The following is a 19253-nucleotide window of genomic DNA, read 5'->3' on the forward strand; positions in this document are numbered from 1 at the left end:
CCACCGCGCCCTGCCTGGATGTTTCAAATAACTATTGAATGGGACCCAGAGCACGAGAAGTGAGGTCAGCTTTGAGAAAAATGGGACATTTCTCACATAATAAAGTAAAGCCAATTATGTAACCACATGCACAAAGACAGGAAATTTGAGTGAAGGAAAGATGAGAAAGTGTCTACTTAAATCCTTTCTTTTAAACTTAAATATGACCAAAGTCATCCTTAATCTTATCTAAATAATAACATTCACTAAGTCACTGGTGTGTTATGTTAGTTTATATAATTGAAAATATTAAATAAATGTATATGGGATTTAATTGATATTTTTACAATATAATGCTTATTTGGCCAATTAGGTAAATACAGCTGGCCATTGCAATGACATCGAAAGATTCTACATCTAGTAAATCAGTCCCTTTAAAGTCTTGCTCATGTTTAGGATTGCCTATGTTTAGAGGATTCATTTTACTTTGCTGTCTATTATATTGTTTTATTAGATGGTTATATTTAAATTGTACAAAAAGGCTGGTCACCGTGGCTAACACCTGTAATCCCAGCACTTTGGGAGGCTGAGGTGGGTGGATCACTTGAGCCCAGGAACTCAAGCCCAGCTTGGATGATGTGGAGAAACCTTGTCTCTACTAAAAGTACAAAAATTAACTGGGTGTGGTGGTATGTGCCTGTGGTCCCAGCTACTTGGGAGGCTGAGGTGGAAGAATGGCTTGAACCCAGGAGTTGGAGGTTGCAGTGAGCCGAGATCACACCACTACCCTCCAGCCTAGGCAACAGAGCTAGACCCTGTCTCAAAAATAAAATAAATTCTACAAAAATATTTTAAGAGTTTTCCATTACATATTAATTTTAATGCATCTAAATCATGCATGTCAACGTAGCATATTAGTGTCTTCATGAATAATATACACACACCTTGTATATCATAATGAGGTATTTGTAGGCATAAATGAAATCAATAGCTAATGTTTATTGTCAGTATTTTATAGATATGTGTACATATATATTATCCACATATATACATATATATTTTGTCTACAAAATATTGTGTGTATATATATTATCTATATATATATTGTCTGTCATATGTGTGTGTGTGTGTGTGTGTGTGTGTGTGTGTGTGGTAAACAAAATAACAGCATAACCACCACAGGTGAAACAGGTCCACTTAAGCATGCAGAGGCTAAGGAAATTCAAGTAGATCATATTTGCTGGAGGGAAGAAAACCTGTTTGCTTTGACTAAGCATGGAGTTTACTGAGTTTTCACACATGGCTAGTCCCTTCTTTTCAGATCAGAGGAATCTCATTATTTACTTGTATGGTGTCAAACAGATCTATGTTTGAAACCTAACTCCAAAATTTATTTTTGTGTAACTTTAGGGAGGTAATTTCTTTGAACTCAAGTTTTCCATTCTGCGTAACAGGGATAAAAACACCTATGTGAGCCTAATTTGAGGATGAAAAGATAAAAAAGGTGGAGCCAGGCAATATGTCTGGTACATAAACTCAATGTGTACCAACTAGAGCAACTGCTAATCAGAGCCTGCTATGGGACAGGTATTGCAATAGGCACCGCATATATATTAATTTAATCCTTGACTAAACTGCTGCACTAGTTCTGTGTGAATAGAGACTGCCACGTTGTCTGGCCAGCATTTCCCTGGCTCGTATTTAAAAATAAGTTGTTGAATGAAGTGATTAAAATGAAAAAACCTGTGAAGGGACATTGTAATCAGTATTGCACAGATGGGGAAACCAAATGAGTGAAGGGTGAATAAATTCACCAGCCAGGGAGTGATGGAGCAAGAATCTGAAAACAAGCTTAGCTCACTCCACATTCCTGGTGTTCACTACCATGCTAGTAAGTCCACAACCAATAGAAAATAGAGTTATCTGTTAAATAAAAAAAAATTGGTAATATTTACTAGATCAGACAGTACTTTACCTCTAGTGAAACAATGAAGGTTAAAGAAGAATAGTTCTATGAATGCGCAAGTTGCCATTCTTCATGCACATACAATGTTCTCTCTCTTTTTTTTTTTTCCTGAGACAATGTCTCACTGAGTTGCCCAGGCTGGAGTGCAGTGGTGCGATCTCAGCTCACTGCAGCCTCCACCTCCTGGGTTCAAGCGATTCTCCTGCCTCCGTCTCCCAAGTAGCCATGACTCCAGGTGCTCGCCGCCACGCCCGGCTAATTTTTGTATTTTCAGTAGAGATGGGGTTTCACTGTGTTGGCCAGTCTGGTCTTGAACTCCTGACCTCAGGATCCTTCCACCTCAGCCTCCCAAAGTGCTGGAATTACAGGCGTGAGCCACCACACCCGGCCACAATGTTCTCTTTTAAACCAACAATGTTCTGAAACATATTTCTAGTTAGTGAATATCCTTTTGGGGGTGGGGGGGGTGGAGTTGAGCACTGGGAGAGATTGATAATGATAAATTAGGAGATCCTCTGTCCCCAACGAAGACAAATAGAGCTTGAATTAAGGCTTTTTGTTCTTTTTTTTATTTCTGTGACATTTATGAATTATGCTATAGACTTTACCTTATCCAGGGATTGTCAGAAAATATATTTAGAGGTCCAGAAAGGGAAATTCAGTTCGTTTTGTTCTGAGAAATGTGAATGAACTGGCTAACTCTGGGAATCTTGTCTGTATTTCAGTTACCTTTTTACCATACTGTTTATGAATTGTATGCTGGTGGGAACATGAAGTCCCAGGGCCATATTTCCACTTGCTCAGCCAAACCCAGGGTCTATTTTTTGTCCCAACTTGCCACAATAACATGAGAGACAGTGTAGTATAACAAAAAGCATATAAGCTGTGGAGTTATACAGAGGGAAGTACCACATTAATTATTTTTACATTGATAACCGGAAGCAAGTTTTAAAGTTTATGAGAATTTTCTTGCTTTCAGTACACAGTCAAGTACGAAATAGAAAACCAGAATTTGTCTGTTTGGCTTTCTATCTATTAATGTATTTATTCAGCCACTGGAAAAGAGCAACTTACAATACACTAGGATTTGACATATATTCTTAAACATTTGTTTCATCAGCTTAATGGAGATTGGAAGGATATTGTCATAGAGAAAATATACTATGATTACATATAATGGGTCATCAACCAGCAATGCCATTCCACAGGTATGTCAGGTATAGTTATTTTGTTATTCTTAGAAGACATTATTAAATATCTTATATGGATGAACTCTGGTAAGGAAAGAAGAAAATTAATGAGGTCATTTAGCCAGTGGGCTATTTAGAAATCAGTTGGTTCCTAATTGACAGCTTCCCAGGTGTTTTGCTGTGTTTAACTGATCATATTTAAGCTAAACACTTGAAATTCAATCCCCATTTAATTCCATGCCGACTCGTATGCTGAGCCCAAGTTACAGTACAATACACAGAATCGAACTTGATGGAATTGGCCACTTGATTGAATTGTGCTGTGATTTGGGACCATTCTTAACTTTCTTAATAACGAATGTACTTCAAGATTGTAACAAAATGATTAGTGGCGTAGTCATTTTGTCCAGACAAAATGGTCAGTAAATCAATCTAATAGTGAATATTTACTGACTGATTGACTTAAGCCTAACGTTGTACAAAATTTTAGTTAGGGGCTCAAAGCATTTTTTCCTCTCACAAATTCTGAGTTCCTTTCCTTCTCTCCTACAGCCCTTTTTCACAAATACTACTCATTACATTTGCTCTAGTATCGGCATCAGTAAAACACGAATCACTGTCTCTTGCAAAACTTAGCAAGGAAACTAAGTCCACCATGACTCCCTTAACCTGACCCTGGGATGCTTGTTTTACAATCAAAATAAGAGGGTAAGGAAGCCCCCAGAGGTGGGAGGGTGCTTTCCTCTGTGTCCAGCTTTTACCAAATGAGCATTATTCAACAAAGATAACTGCCTAGACAATTGGTACAGGCTTGGAAAACTTCAGAAACCCAGACACAAGCACGGGAATGAAACTCGTTAAACCTAACTACTTTAACCAAGTGGTTTGACAGCAGCTCCTTCTTTGAAACTCATAATAATTAGGCAGAACATGAGACTTCTTTATAAAGAAGGCTTTCTCTGCTCTTCACTGCTGACCTAGAATTTGAAAGATGTTTCAACATATACTGGCTCTTCAGAGCAAACTTGCTGCCACTGATGTATTTTTTTTTTCCCCTTTGCACAAGGGAGATCAGCGTAAACCCCAGCACTTTTGCTAATTCCCAGTGGAGCACAGACACCTGGAAGAAAGACATAATTTTTAGCACCTACATATTTCCAATGGCAAGAGCAGGAGAGAAAGACAGTCACTGAGACCAAGAGGAGGAAAAGATTAATAAGTGCTGCCGTCACTGCAGGAAAAATAATTTTTCAAAACAACAACAGTAAAAAGTGCCTCTAGGATAGCTATGCTCTGTTCTCCTTTCTTCTACTAAAAAGGAAAAACACAGCAAAACAGAGAAGCAAAAGAGGACTGGAAGAAGAGATAAATGAAATAACAGGTCAAGCTCCTGGAGTTGCTTTTTTAAAAAAGGAAAAACTGAAAGGATAAGATAATTTAATTTCTTATTTTTCATGTATTATATATGTGCAGGTATTTGTGACTGGGCCATGTGAATGTTATCTGGGTAGAAAACAGCCCTGGCTATAAAAATAGATTATTCACACAGGAGTTTATGTACTCCAAGTCATTTGTGTGCTACAGACTGTCAAGTGTAGGCTTTTTAAAATACAGATTCCAAAGCAAAACTATAAAAAGAACAGTAGTCAAGTAATTAATTTAGAAAAAAGAAACAAAACATGATCCTTTGTAACTACTCTCTACTAATGATCTATTATTTATGTGTTCCTCTCTGGCATGTATTATTTTCCCTGAAAATATGATTATTTGTTTCCCTGTGTGTGTCTTAGTTTGAAAATCGAGAGTGATTAACTCTACATATTTTTCTAGAGGTATTCACTATGTAAAAATGAACTGGTCTGATAGTAGTTACGTTCATTTTAATATAAACAATCACTGTGGTGTTTGTTTCTCTTCTATATATTTTCCCCATTTTTAAAGGATCTTCTGGAATTGTCATTAGAGACTTTGTGTATGAATGCAAGAATTTGGTTTTTAAAAAGACCACACTCATATTGATATGCTTAAGTTATAGTAATTCTGTTAACGAAAATTAGTCTGCCTGTCTCTGATACTGTTTTTAAAAAAAAAATTATAGAAAGATATTAGCTCAGGTTGAATATTCACGTTTTAGATCTTATAATTACTTGATAATATATTTCATGTATTAATATGAAGAGACTTATACAATAGTCCTGGATGCTTCAAATTATCATCTTGGAAAGAGAAAAAAATTAAGCTGCCTGCAGCCTCAGAACAGACTTTTCTTCCTAGTCTGCCCACAGAAGCAATGCTGCAGAGAGATAAAAGTGACACTCCAGTGATTTAATTATTGCTCCACTCCTCATTACATAGGTGGCTTAATATAGCATACAGATAGCAGACATGACAGTGTAGATAGTCGGTTTGCTCCTCTTGCAACCTACAGCATACTCAGGCTCATAAATACAGCTCTCAATTTATTATGTTGCTACAAAAAAAGCCCACATTTCTCTGGAAGGAGAAAGTGATACTCAGATACTATACTGCCAGTTTTACTAACATGTGGCACTCTGAAGGAATGCCCACAAACTTCCACATGTGATATTTTAAGTGTTTGCATAATGAGTCAAAATGTAGCCTTGTTGAGTATGTCCTTAGGAATTATCACAATATTCTAGAATTGTGTATTCGCAAAGGACATGCGATGTTACCAGATCGCGTGTATTTTAGCGTTTCTAAATGAAGAGGATTGTGAATATCCCCTCAGTGATTGATTCTAATTGCTAATCACTCTTCTTGCTTTTAACTGAAATTTCTCACATTGCTGCTTAAAACTTATTTCTAGACTTCTGATGTTTGCAAATGATTAGCCAGTCTGTCTGAAATTCCTCTGCTCTATCCATCTTCCTAACAAAGAGTTCTTATCATGACACTACATTTTATCAGGAAAGAATCAGTGTGTGTTTTCAATGCCTGCAAAATGAAGTCCAGATTTTTCGAGGGTCTGCTTTCAAACCACAGCTGACCATTCTTTCTTTCTCTCTCTCTCTCTCTCTCTCTCTCTCTCGCTATTTTTGTACTCTAAAATGTATCAGGTTGCCCCTTTCTCTCCTCTGTGGTCTTCGTGCACACGTCTGTGTGTGTTGTGTGATGATCATGCTGTTTCACTGGCCTAGAATTTTTCACTGTTATCCACTTCCATCACTTTCCATGTGAGCAAATCTAGTCTTTCCTTCAAGATTCTTTTAAAAATGCACCAGCATTAGTTTACTTATTCTATTAATTTAATGAACATTCATAGGCAACCACCATGCGACAGGCGTGGTGGCAGGTATGACAGACACAATGATACATCAGCTGGACTCAGTGCTTGCCTACTGGCTACTTACAGAATAGGAATAGTTCTTCCCCTAACAATTCTACCACTGAATGGGATTTCTTCATTTTCGTATTTCCCTAGCATTGCATTTATATCTTTACAAACCTTTCTAATTTTCTACCAGAGTCCATTTTGCTTTCTATCTCATGTGTGTGTAACACATACATGCACACACACATATGCATACATGGATACTAAATTTATATTTATATTCCTATTTTAATGCCTCTTTCCAGTTATCTGTTATGGTCTAAAAAATACCCCAAGCTTCATGTCTTAAAACAGCCATAATTTTATGTCTCATAATTTTATGAAGCAGGAATTTAGGCAAGGCATTAGCACCGATGACTCATCTGTCTTCTATGATGTTTCCTGACTCTGCTGAGACGGCTAAAATTCTTAGGAGCTGAAAAGTTCAGGGATCAAGCAAACATTTTTTTCTGTCTCTCTCCACGTAGCTTCTTCATTGTAGCTATTTGGGCTTCCTTATAATATGGCATCCTCAGGTAAGCTAAAGTTCTCACAATGCTACTCAGGGATTCAAAGATGAGGGTTCCAAACAGTCCAAGTAGAACCAGAAACTGTCTCATGACCAGGCATCAAAAGTCATTTCTTCCACATTCTATTGTTGAGGCCAGTCAAGAAGGCTACCCTAGATTCAGAGTGGGGGAATTAGATTAACCTCTTAATGACAGGACTACCAATGTAGGACTACATATGTACTATGTATCCTTAAGCTACATAGTACATATCTTGTCTTTTCTAATAGACAAAACATCTTTGGGGACAAGGTCTGTCTCATTAATCTTTGTGTCACCTCCAGGTGAATATTAATATAGTAATTGACATTAGTTGCCACAACAAACTTCACGTTCTCTGTGACTTAATATTACAAAAGTTAATTTTTTATTTATAATGCATTTCAGTCCTTATCTTCCACCCTTAAATAGATGCCAGTGTCTATACTAGTTATGAGCATCTCTGCATGGGTCTTGTCCAAGCACTCACTCACTCAAGATGTGGGCTGCTTCCAACTTGTAGTTAAGCAACCCAAGGCAGTGACCTCTGTGTAACCACAACAGGGGAATAGGGTTGTAGGGGATTCTGTGGAGTGTTTTATGGGTGCATAGGTTACATCACTTCTCCTCTCATCATTTTGGCTTAAGTGTAGTTACACAGTCTCTAAGTGGAAAAGAGCCTGGGAAATATCAAGGAACACGCAAATATTTGAACTAGCAATTTCTGTCACACAAACTATTTTGTTTTCTTCTTTCTCTTTGGTCACTGTGTCTAGTCTAACATCAAGACTGTCTGGATGGTTCAAAATCCTTTTCATCAGCTTAATCATCATGTGAAAATATGTTCCTCTTCTTAATCCATTGATTCATACACTAAAAGAGGAACATTGGCCGGGCACAGTGGCTCATGCCTGTAATCTCAGCACTTTGGGAGGCGGAGGCGGGTGGATCACAAAGTCAGGAGATCGAGACCATCATGGCTAACATGGTGAAACCTCGTCTCTACTAAAAATACAAAAATTAGCCAGGCGTGGTGGCGGGAGCCCGTAGTCTCAGCTACTTGGGAGGCTGAGGCAGGAGAATGGTGTGAACTCGGGAGGCGGAGCTTGCAGTGAGCAGAGATTGCACCACTGCACTCCAGCCTGGGCAACAGGGCGAGACTCCCTCTCAAAAAAAAAAAAAAAAAAAAAAAAGAGGAACATTGATATCTCTGTCCTCTCACTTCTCACTTGCAATACAGGAAACTAATATATACTTATATACTGGTGGGGCAGGACATCCTAACCACGTTAAACACTACCATTTGCAAAAGGTCAGTCCTGTTCCTGTTCTCTTGGAGGAAGTTTGTTTTCATTTATGTCAGAGGTACTTGACTTTAATTTGTGAGTTATTTTGCTGCTAACCATTGTGGCCAAATCTGGAGGAGAGGGAAAAGTTTATGACAGGTTATCCCTCGTGGTCACAATGTCCTCTTCCTTCCCCAGTATGAATGATCAAGGTAATAGCCTCCATCCATGTTGCTACAAAATACATGATTTTGTTCTTTTTTAGGGCTGAATTTCATTGTGTGTGTGTGTGTGTGTATTTCAATATTTTTATGACAGAATTTCATTGTGTACATATATACACACAAATACAGCCATAAATATATATACACATTGTGTGTGTGTATATATATATATATATTTCATTGTATGTGTGATGTGTATGTGTGTGTGTGTGTGTGTGTATATATATATATATATATATATACACACACATATCATTGCATGTGTATATTAGCTTCATCCAACCATCCATTGATGAATGCTTAGGCTTAGGTTGATTCCATGTCTTTGCTCTTGTGAACAGTGCTATGACAAACATATGAGTGCAGGTATCTTTTCTGACATAAAGATGTATTTTCCTTTGGATAGATACCCAGTAGTGGGATTGCTGGATAGAATGGTAGTTCTAGTTTTAGTTTTTTGAGAAGGCTCCATATTGCTTTTCCAAGAGGTTTTACTAATTTACATTCCCACCAACAGTGTTTAAGTGTTCCTTCTTGTCCACGTCCTCGCTAACGTCTGTTATTTTTTGACTTTTTAGTAATAGCCATTCTGACATGTATAAGATCACATCTCATTGTGGTTTTAATTTGCATTCCTCTAGATATTATTGATGTTTAGCATTTTTTGATATACTTGTTGGCCATGTGTATGTCTTCCCTTTAAAATTGTCTATTCATGTCCTTTACCAAAAATACATTTTAAATAAAACTGTCTTAACAATGTTATGGACAAACACAAATACAAAAATTATTGGTAAAACTATACAGTTAAAGATGAACTTAAAAACTTCAAAGCATCACACATTATATCACAATAATCAGATACATGATGATGAGGAGGACAGTAACAATGGTCCTACAATTGAGAAGATACTCTCAAAGAGATTAAGTAACTTGAACAAGTTAATAAGTTTTTTTTAATAAAGCAAAATCTAGAGCTAGTTTTCTAAATTCAAAGTCAAAATATATTATCCTGGAAAAAATAAAAGGACTAAATGTATGAATAATCTGTCTTTACTGCCCATACCATTGAGTCACATTTTTAGGTGTTTTTTTTTTTTTCAAAGACTTATGGTAAATTTGTTGAAGGTCATTAATTCTGGATTTAGAAGAGACTGTTAAATCTTACAGGCTTGGAAGTCTTGTCATATATGTTTATGACTAAAGGAATTGAATGAGCTTGTTTTAGAGAAGCTGAGGGTAGACATGCCAGCTGTGGATATTTAATAGACTGTCAGAGCAAAGAGGTATTACACTACTCCTCAAAAAAGCAAAACTTAAACATTGGGTAGCAATTACCTAGAAGAAGAGAAGGCGGCCATATCTCAAAGTAAGGAACTGTTTCACAGTTAGAAGAATCAGACAGTGGAGTTGTCTTCCCTAAAAGGTGTTCTATAGTAGGAGATTTTTCAAGTTAAAACTGCATGACCCTCTGGCATGACTTCATAAGGAAACAAAAAGATTCCGGCAGTAAGCAGAAGATTGGATTTTGGGACTCGTATGGGGTCACTCAACCAGATTATTAGAATTACAGAATGCTAGAAATGAAAGAAACCTTGGATAATACACCTTTACTCCTCACTTTTAAAGATGAGAAACTAGAACTGTAGGAGTTAATTTATCTGCTTAATATCATGAAGCAGAATCTTTTTTAGCAAAATCATAAATAAATCATTGAACTGAAAGAGAGGCTACAGAATTTTCAAGTCAATTTAACCATCAGGCAGTGATTACCAAGTTACTCTGATAGTCTTTCAGGAAAGCAAGACTTTTATTGCAATGTGGTTTGCCAATGCTATGTGGTTTTTACTGAGAAATTGATGTGACTTAGAAGCAATTGTCTCAATTTATACTGTCCCTTTGGCAAAGATTTATTTTATTTGCTATGGTTCATTTAGTTGAATCTGTAACATTCACCAAACCTAACAGTAAAGGGGAGGCCTGCCAGTATGACTTAGAATCTCATAAACACAAGAAACATAACTGCAACCATGCGGAGGCCAACTCATCAGTTCTTAACGATTCCTTGGTAGAAAAGACCCATGGGATAAAGCTCTGAAGAGGACATAAATATATTCAGTCATCCATCCTATTATTAATTAATTCACTCATTAAATATTTATTGAGCCCCTACTATGTGCCACACAGGCATTTTTTATTCATGTTTTTGCACATTTGAGGTAATTTAGTGCAGAAGAGGTCATTTCTTAATTTCTAATCAGTATTTATTTCAAATGCAAGATAAAAAATAACTCAGATACTCTATTCTGAAATGCATGCTATTAAATTTCAGAGGAAAACTCAAATAAAACAGAGATCTAAATCGCAATCTAAATATTTGCACACCAGTCAGATAAACAGCTACCACCAATGTCTCAGCATATTCTAGGTTTGGGGGATTTAGTAAGTATATATAGAAAGGCATAGAAGAATAAGATGCATATTATTTCAAATGAGGGCAACATAACACATCAACATTTGCTGTGCATAAACTCTATGCCGAGTCCTACTTTGGAAAATCCCACATACAATATTTCTTTTTTTTTTTTAATTTTGAGATGGAATCTCACTCTGTTGCCCCAGTTGGAGTGCAGTGGTGCAATCTCGGCTACTGCAACCTCTGCCTCCTGGGTTCAAGTGATTCTCCTGCCTCAGCCTCCTGAGTAGCTGGGATTACAGGCACACGCCACCACACCCAACTAATTTTCATATATTTTAGTAGAGACGGGGTTTCACCGTGTTGGCCAGGCTTGTCTCAAACTCCTGAACTCAGGTGATCTACCTGCCTTGGCCTCCCAAAGTGCAGGGATTATAGGCATGAGCCACTGCGCCTGGCCTTCCATATACAATATTTCATTTAATTCTCACCACTACAATAAGAAGGAGTATTGGTAGACCGATTTTAGAGATAAGAAAGCTGGTCCTTAGGAAGATTATATAACTGGCAAATGCTGACATTCAACCATATCTTCTAACTACAAGCTCATATTTTTTCTTACTAAATAAAACAATTGCTGGAAGAATAAAACAACAAATATGATAAGAAGGAGAAAATGTATTTGAGTAACCAGAACTGGATACACCTTGCCTAATTTCATTAAAATCTTACAAATAGACCCCCCCCCAAACAAAATGGGATAATTTTATCCTTTATATATATGAAACTGAAGCTTAAGGAGGTTAGCAATTACTTAATTCCACATTCCTTAAAAACAGTCAAGTGTTATTTCAAGGCTCGGTCATCCTGACTTCTAAGCCAGCAATCATCAGCTGTTATTCTGAACTTCATGCTTTTCTCAAAGATTCTGTCTTTCTGGTTCTGGTTGGCAAAGACTGAAGTTTCCCTAGATCTCTGTCTTTTAAAAAACTTTCTTCCTCAGCTATAAAGCCATGTATTTTTACTGAGCACTGGCCACCTGGAACGATGCCACATTTTTCTGACTCTACTGGAACTAGGTATGCCCCTTTATATGTGCTTTTTACCAGAGATATATACATGGAATTTCTGGAGTTCCTTTTCTGGACAAGCTGAATAAAGTTGGTATGTTTCTCCTTTGTACCTTCCTCCATCTTAGTGCCTGGGAGGCAGACATGATAGTGCTTTATCAACCATCTTAAGCCACAAGAGTAAGAGCCACACTCCAGGGTCAGCGACGCACAGAGAATAAAATGTTCCAAAACTTGGACAAATCTGTAGGACCGCCAAAGTGAACCTGGACTGCCTATGCCCACCATCTTTTTACAAAAGGGAACAAAAATGTATGTCCACTATTTTTTTTTTTTTTGTCATATGCAGTTGAACTTAACCAAAGCGGGGAAGTGTAAACTGCAAAATGTAAGAATAGCCCTGAGTGTGCATCCGTTTCAATTCAAGAACTATTTATTGAAGAACTATTGGGTGAGCAGCACTATGGGTGAGAATATAGGAAATGAAAAAAAGCACTAGCTTTTAGAAAGGAACAATTCTTGGAAGGCAAAAATAACCATTAATTAATGAAAACATAGCAGTTCTGAAGAAATGGCAATAATAATGAAGACCTCACCAGCAAAATCACTGGAAAGAATGAAAACAGCTATTTTAAGGGTCTTATTTTAAACAAATTGGGTAAATATTGACAAATAGAGATTAAAACATGGTCAATAAATTTTAAAGGTGCTCTTAGGAGAACCATCAATGAGGTTAGTTCCTTCGATTAAGTAGAAAATTGGAGAGAGGGAATTAATTCCTATAGGTAGTACATGAAAAAAGTATTTAGACAATCCATATTATTAATTTGGGACCAGTTCATATTGGCTTCCTCTTAGTGAGATTTAGGAGCAATAAGTAGCCAGGACATTCCTTGATTTTATTTGTCTCTGGGAATTGTGACCATTAGTGGATACCATTGTGGAAAACAATAAAGTCAATATGAGGTCCTCATTAAAAAAATTCACTACTTCTTACCACATTGCTGGCTCCATGCTATTGATACGTGTGCTCTCTCTGTGTGTGCCAAATACGTATTAGGAAATGAAAAATAATAAGAAAGTACTTTGAGAAATTAATTTTTTAAATATTTCACAACTGTATGGAGGTATAGACAGAAGATACATTTAGGCTTTTATGTTTATTCATTCAAGTTATGTTAATGAACTTTAGAAAAGCTGCCTTGTGACAGAGATTGTTATTGTTATCAAAGATCCATGTGTTTCTTAGCTTCCCAGCACATACTTTGGTTGAAATCCTGAGACTGAGCTCCGAAAAATAAAGTGTAGGTGATTATGATGTAAGTCAATTTCATGAACACCACACCCTAAAATATCTCACAGAAACATCCAGCTCTCTTTCTTGTTGCTGTTGTGACCAGAGAAACATCATGGCTCCAAGATGGAGAGCCAGCTGTTTCTGGGAGAGTCAGCTGTTCCTGGGAGAGCCAGCTGTTTCACAGCATTGACTATGATGTGAACAAAAAGTAAACTTGTGTTGTTAATTCATTAAGATTTCAAGTTTTATTTATGCAGTACCAAAGAGTTTGTTGTTGAGTGAGGGAATTGATACTTGAAATAGGGTACTGCTGGTACATATACACCATGGAATACTATGCAGCCATAAAAAAGAATGATACCATGTCCTTTGCAGCATCATTGATGCAGCTAGAGGCCATAATCTTAAATGAATTAATGTAGGAACAGAAAACCAAATACTGCATGTTCTCACTTCTAAGTGGGGGCTAAACACTGAGTACACATGGACACAAAGAAGGGAACAATAGACACTGGGATCTATTTGAGGGTGGAAGGTAAGGACTGAAAAGCTACCTACCAGGCACTATGCTCATTACCTTGGTGATGAAATTGTACATCAAACCCCGAGACATGTAATTTACCCATGTAACAAACCTGCATATTCATCCCCTGAACCTAAAAATAAAGTTAGAAAGAAAAAAAAAAGAAAAACGAAGCTAAAATATGTAGCATTGACTTACTGGTCAGGTCCTGGGAAGTGAGGTAACTGTTCGTTGGCTGCTGGAAAATTGTCATATATGATAAACTATGGACAAAAATTTGGAAAACGCTTTGCCATTTTGAAATAAGGAAATGAACTATGGGCTTTCTGAAGAAAAGGTTGAAAATCAGAATGGTGTAATGTCTTTTGGCTGCATTTGGCAAGGTCTATTTAGAATAACACATAAGATCAGGAAAGCTTGGAGTGCAAGTGGAAATTTACAAACAGAGAGAGAAATTCTTGAAAATGGAGATTCAGAGCCTTAAAGGAAAAAGAACTCTCATACGCTGCTAGAAAGGAACAAATTTGGTACTAACACCTTGGGAAACTGGTAATTTCTAACACTGAATACATGTATGTCTACTACTCAGAATTTCTACTTCAAGGTGTATACGAAACAGAAATATGTGTATATGTTCACCAAAGTATATGTACTGGAATGTTCATAGAAGCCCTCTTCAAAACAGCCAAAAACTGGAAATTACCCAAGTCTTCAACAACATTAGAATGGATACATACATTGCAGAATAGTCACAAAATGGAATATTATACAGCAATGAACTAACTACGATATTAACAATATAGCCGAATTGCCCCAACAGAATGTTGAACCAAGAAAGCCAGATGCAAGAGCATGTTAAAGTTTTAATATAGTTTGTTTATGTATAATCGAGAATCACTTAAAATTACTAACACCAAAATTAACCATGATCATAAACCACAAATGTTTATATTTACTTTTGAAAGTTACAATAATGACTATCTTGAAGCCATTAAAATAAACTTTGAAATAAGTAATAAGTGATTTTTTTACATGTTTTAAAAGCACAGAAAATTGTGCAGGTGACATTTTAAATACAATGAAGAAAAAAGTTAACATATCCTGTGTGTGAATTCCTGTGGAAAGTCTACACAACATTGTAGCTACATTCTGTGCATGAGCCCCGCTAAACACAGTAGAGTTTTACACTACAACTCGTCTCCAATCTGATTAACATCTGTCTGTTGTCTATGTGACTCAGCGGTTTGTAGTGCAGTGAAGGGATTTTAAAAACTCTTATTTCAAATTGATTTCTAGCTTTTATAATAAAACTACATATATAGCTTCTAAAGTTTAACAGTCTGGTTCCTTGAATATCAAATCAGTATAGAAAATGTAATTTCATTATTTTGATTCTTTGTGCAAATTGTTTTTTTGGTCTATAAAAACCATTTAGATTTAAAAAAAGGTCGTGCCCTGATTTTTTTTCTCATTGTACAGAAGCTATTAACTGGGGTTTAAATGAGCTGACCAATTTGCTGTAATGCCTGAAATGGACTCTACAACATACAGTTTTGTTATTTAAAAGTTATTTATAGTATCATATTTAAAGTAGTTAGGATGTTTTGCAGTCTAGTCAGTATCAGAGTTTGCTGAACTAAGAGCAACAAAAGATTCTTTTCTTTTCCAGGCAAAAGTGAATCAATTCTATGATAAGGGCTGGACAAAAAATTGAAACAGCACCTGATTCATGAGATGAGATAGTTACATTTTTTTTTCAGAAAATGGGAAATCCATCACCATTTTAAGGAAGACAGGTTTTTTTTTAAATGATATCAACAACTGACATTTAGTAAATTGTGAACCCACAATATTGTTCTTTTTTATCAAATGACATCACCAAAGCAATCAATCATCTTCCAGTCAAACTCTGGTTCCTAACATTATTTAATCTTACCTCCTGGCCACAGAAGGCCTCCCCTTTTCTTTACTCAGGAGCCCGAAAGCTGTAGTGTTTTGACTGTTGAAAAGGATCCATTGCAGCACTGCATAGTCTTTCTCTTAAGATGATTGAAAAAAAAATATGTTGCTGGTCACTGATTTTGATGTATAGTATCTTGCCAGGTATGAGGAGATATAGAAGTTGCTCCATACATTGGGACCCACTGATCATATCGAATAGTGCTCCATGTAAAAGTGACCAGGTTAATGCAGTGTTAAAATGGTCTGCTAAATCCACTGAGGCAATGTTGGAGGCAATATGCTGTGAATAGGAAGAGCCATCCTCCAAAATGCAGTATACACATTTAATCAAAGACCTCTTCTTAGTGCTGTGTTCCCAAGTGGAAGACATAGGTCCAGAAACGAAGAGTTAGACCCAGGAGTCTAATCACTCCAATGGCATACTGGTGTTCTTTGTGTTTCCTGTCCCCATGACTTTGGGCTTTGCACGGGAGGACTCTTGCAAATTTCCATGCAACCAGCATCCCATTACAAACTCCAACTGCCCCCAAGGCACTCTGGGTACTTTTTGTCCAGAGTCACACAGATCAAAGAGGCAGTACTGTCACCCTGGAAAAGGGGTCAAAAGGTGCAGAACTCTTGGGAACCTCTTGGTAGTCTTTGCCCAATTGTGATGGTAAACAGACAAGGGCAGCAATCCCAGTCTGAGAAGTATGTGGTAAACATGAGCTAAGCCACCAAAAACAATGAAGGTTTGGATCACACTAACAGTTACACTACTGAGATCAGCAGACTTGATAGCTGAATGTAAATGGCAGATTTGACCATGAAGGAGAAAGACGATGAGTACCAGCTGCAGTCCTGAACCAACTGGTAATAGGGTCTGAAGATCATCTCATCAATCTTCCCTTGTCTGAACTCCCTCAAGTAAAGAGGCTCCTTGGGATCCTGGAAGTACTGCCCCACCAAGCATAGATGATGGAGATTCTTGCAGTACAATAGATAGATAGACTGCAACAGCCATGATCATGTGTCCCACATATCTTTGCAAGAAACACAGTTTGCTGACAGCCGCCAGCTGGGATCATCAGAATCTGTCTCAGCTCCAGCCTAGGGCTGAATGTTTCAAGTTATGAATGGGCAGGGTGGGCATACTAGGATTCCTCTGTTTTTGTTCAACAGGTGTCTCCTCTAATGGGCTATCTTTGCTCTGGAGTTTTACACTGGATTGAATGAGGCTTTGGTAGATTTTCATTCTAGTTTTAGGCTGTACATGACTAGCACTCTTCCTTCCTCCATTTCTTTTCACCAGTGTGAGGTGGGGTCTGCTTGTTCTCAATTTATCTCTGACACACAAACCTATTATACTACAAATGCCATTTTGCGCCTGCCTCCTGGAGGACATAAATGACACAAGAAGATGGGGATTCAACAATATTCCATTTCAGTTAAATACTTACATTTTTTGGTTCTCATTAAATGGGAACACAATTCTTATCGGAATTTGTTGTGAGATTAAGGTTGATAAATAAGTAAATGATCTCAAATATAAGAGGCTGCTCAATAAACGTTGAACACATCTTTCATTTTTATATTTAATACAAAATTTTGAAAACATACTACCAAGACCTTTTGATTTTATTGTACTAATTATCATTTGAATTGTAACTGAGAAAGGCTGAGAAGAGAAATTTTAGCTCATCTTTTAGTTTAAGTTTTACAGTGACATCTTAAGGAAAGTATAAAACACGTGACCTTTGTTGTTGGTTAACATCTCTCTGTTGCTCTTTCTTGTAACTTTGTCAGCATAATTTCCTCACTGGGCTTTTGGAGAGAATTTCTATGTTTTCTGAACCTTCACCAGGATGCTGTAATTGTTTCTGAGTGGCTCAGTTACAGCATGACCTTGGAATGCTTTGCAGTCCAATGTTTTCTTCAACAATTCAGTATTTTGATTTTAGTTGATGTTAGAATGATACATTTTGCAATATGAAGTCTTAGTGATGGGAATGGGATGCAATTAAAAGAAATGCAGGCCAGGCTTTGCCCTTATTTTAAAAGTTTACTAGTTGTACTTATTGATTATATTCTGTACTAATATAGAGCAAGTTAGAAGCCTCTTCCTTTTAAAAAAAAATTAGAGCATATTCAAAATAAGCTCTTGAAGAACAACACTAAAAGGCAAAATTAGGTATAAATCAAGCATATTTAAATAATTTATCATGCTTTTTTTGCTTGAAAGTACACCGTGTGTATACATATATGTATGTTTTTAATATAATAATATTTAAAACATGCAATCTTACAAATTTGAAAGCCACCAAAATTGACTATACAAGTACATCTTCATAAAGAATACTAGTATCCAAAATACTCAAATACAAAATCTCTAATTTACTCACCTCCAAATTATTCTCCAAAGAGATTTAAAAATAACACTAAAAATGCTAACTAGATTATGTTATAAAAAATAAAAATTGACTGGGCTCGGTGGCTCATGCCTGTAATCCCAGCACTTTGGGAGACCAAGACAGGTGGATCATGAGGTCAGGAGATCAAGACCATCCTGGCCAATATGATGAAACCCTGTCTCTACTAAAATAAAAAAATTAGCCGGGTATGGTGGCAGGTGCCTGTAGTCCCAGCTGCTCCGGAGGCTGAGGCAGGGGAATCACTTGAACTGGGGAGGCAGAGGTTGCAGTGAGCAGAGATCGCGCCACTGCACTCCAGCCTGGTGACAGAACAAGGTGCCCTCTCTAAATAAATAAATAAATATATATATTCCTTACAACTCTCTAGCTTTAAAAGTAATGGACTTTATTTTACAGCAGTTTTAGCTGTACCAAAAAATTAAGATGACAGTAAGGAAATTTCTCATGTGCCTTCCCCCCTCCCCCAGTTTCTCCAATTATTAATCTTAACATCTTACATTAATACGGGGCATTTGGAACAACTAATGAACCAATATTAATATATAATTATGAATTAAATCCATGGTTTATTAAAATTTTCTTATTATTTTTTACCTAATGTCCTTTTTACTTTTTCAGGATTCCATCCACGATCCCACATGACATTTAGTTGCCATGTCTCCTTAGGGCCTTCTTGGCTGTGACACTTTATTTATTTATTTTTTTCACGTCCTTGACTAATTTTGAGGAGCACTGTTGAGACATAGTGCAGGACAATCCTCTATTAGAATTTGGTGCTTTTTCTTCTGATGAAACTAGGATTGTAGGTTTTTGGGAGGAAGATCACAAAGGTAAAGTGTCATTTTCATCCTATCACTGCCAGGGTCCATATGGTTTGCCTGGCTGCATCTAGCTTCTCAGGTTTCCCACCGAAGTTACCCTTGCCCTTTCCCCTCCCCATACCTTACTCTTTGGGAGGAATTCTCCATGTATAGCCCACATTTAACATCTCATCCCTTTAGAAAACAGTATTCACATAGATTATTTGAGATTCTTCTGCACAGGAGGTTT

The sequence above is a fragment of the Gorilla gorilla genome, chromosome 3 (assembly GCF_029281585.2).
Source record: "Gorilla gorilla gorilla isolate KB3781 chromosome 3, NHGRI_mGorGor1-v2.1_pri, whole genome shotgun sequence".
In the NCBI taxonomy this organism is placed as follows: Eukaryota; Metazoa; Chordata; class Mammalia; order Primates; family Hominidae; genus Gorilla; species Gorilla gorilla.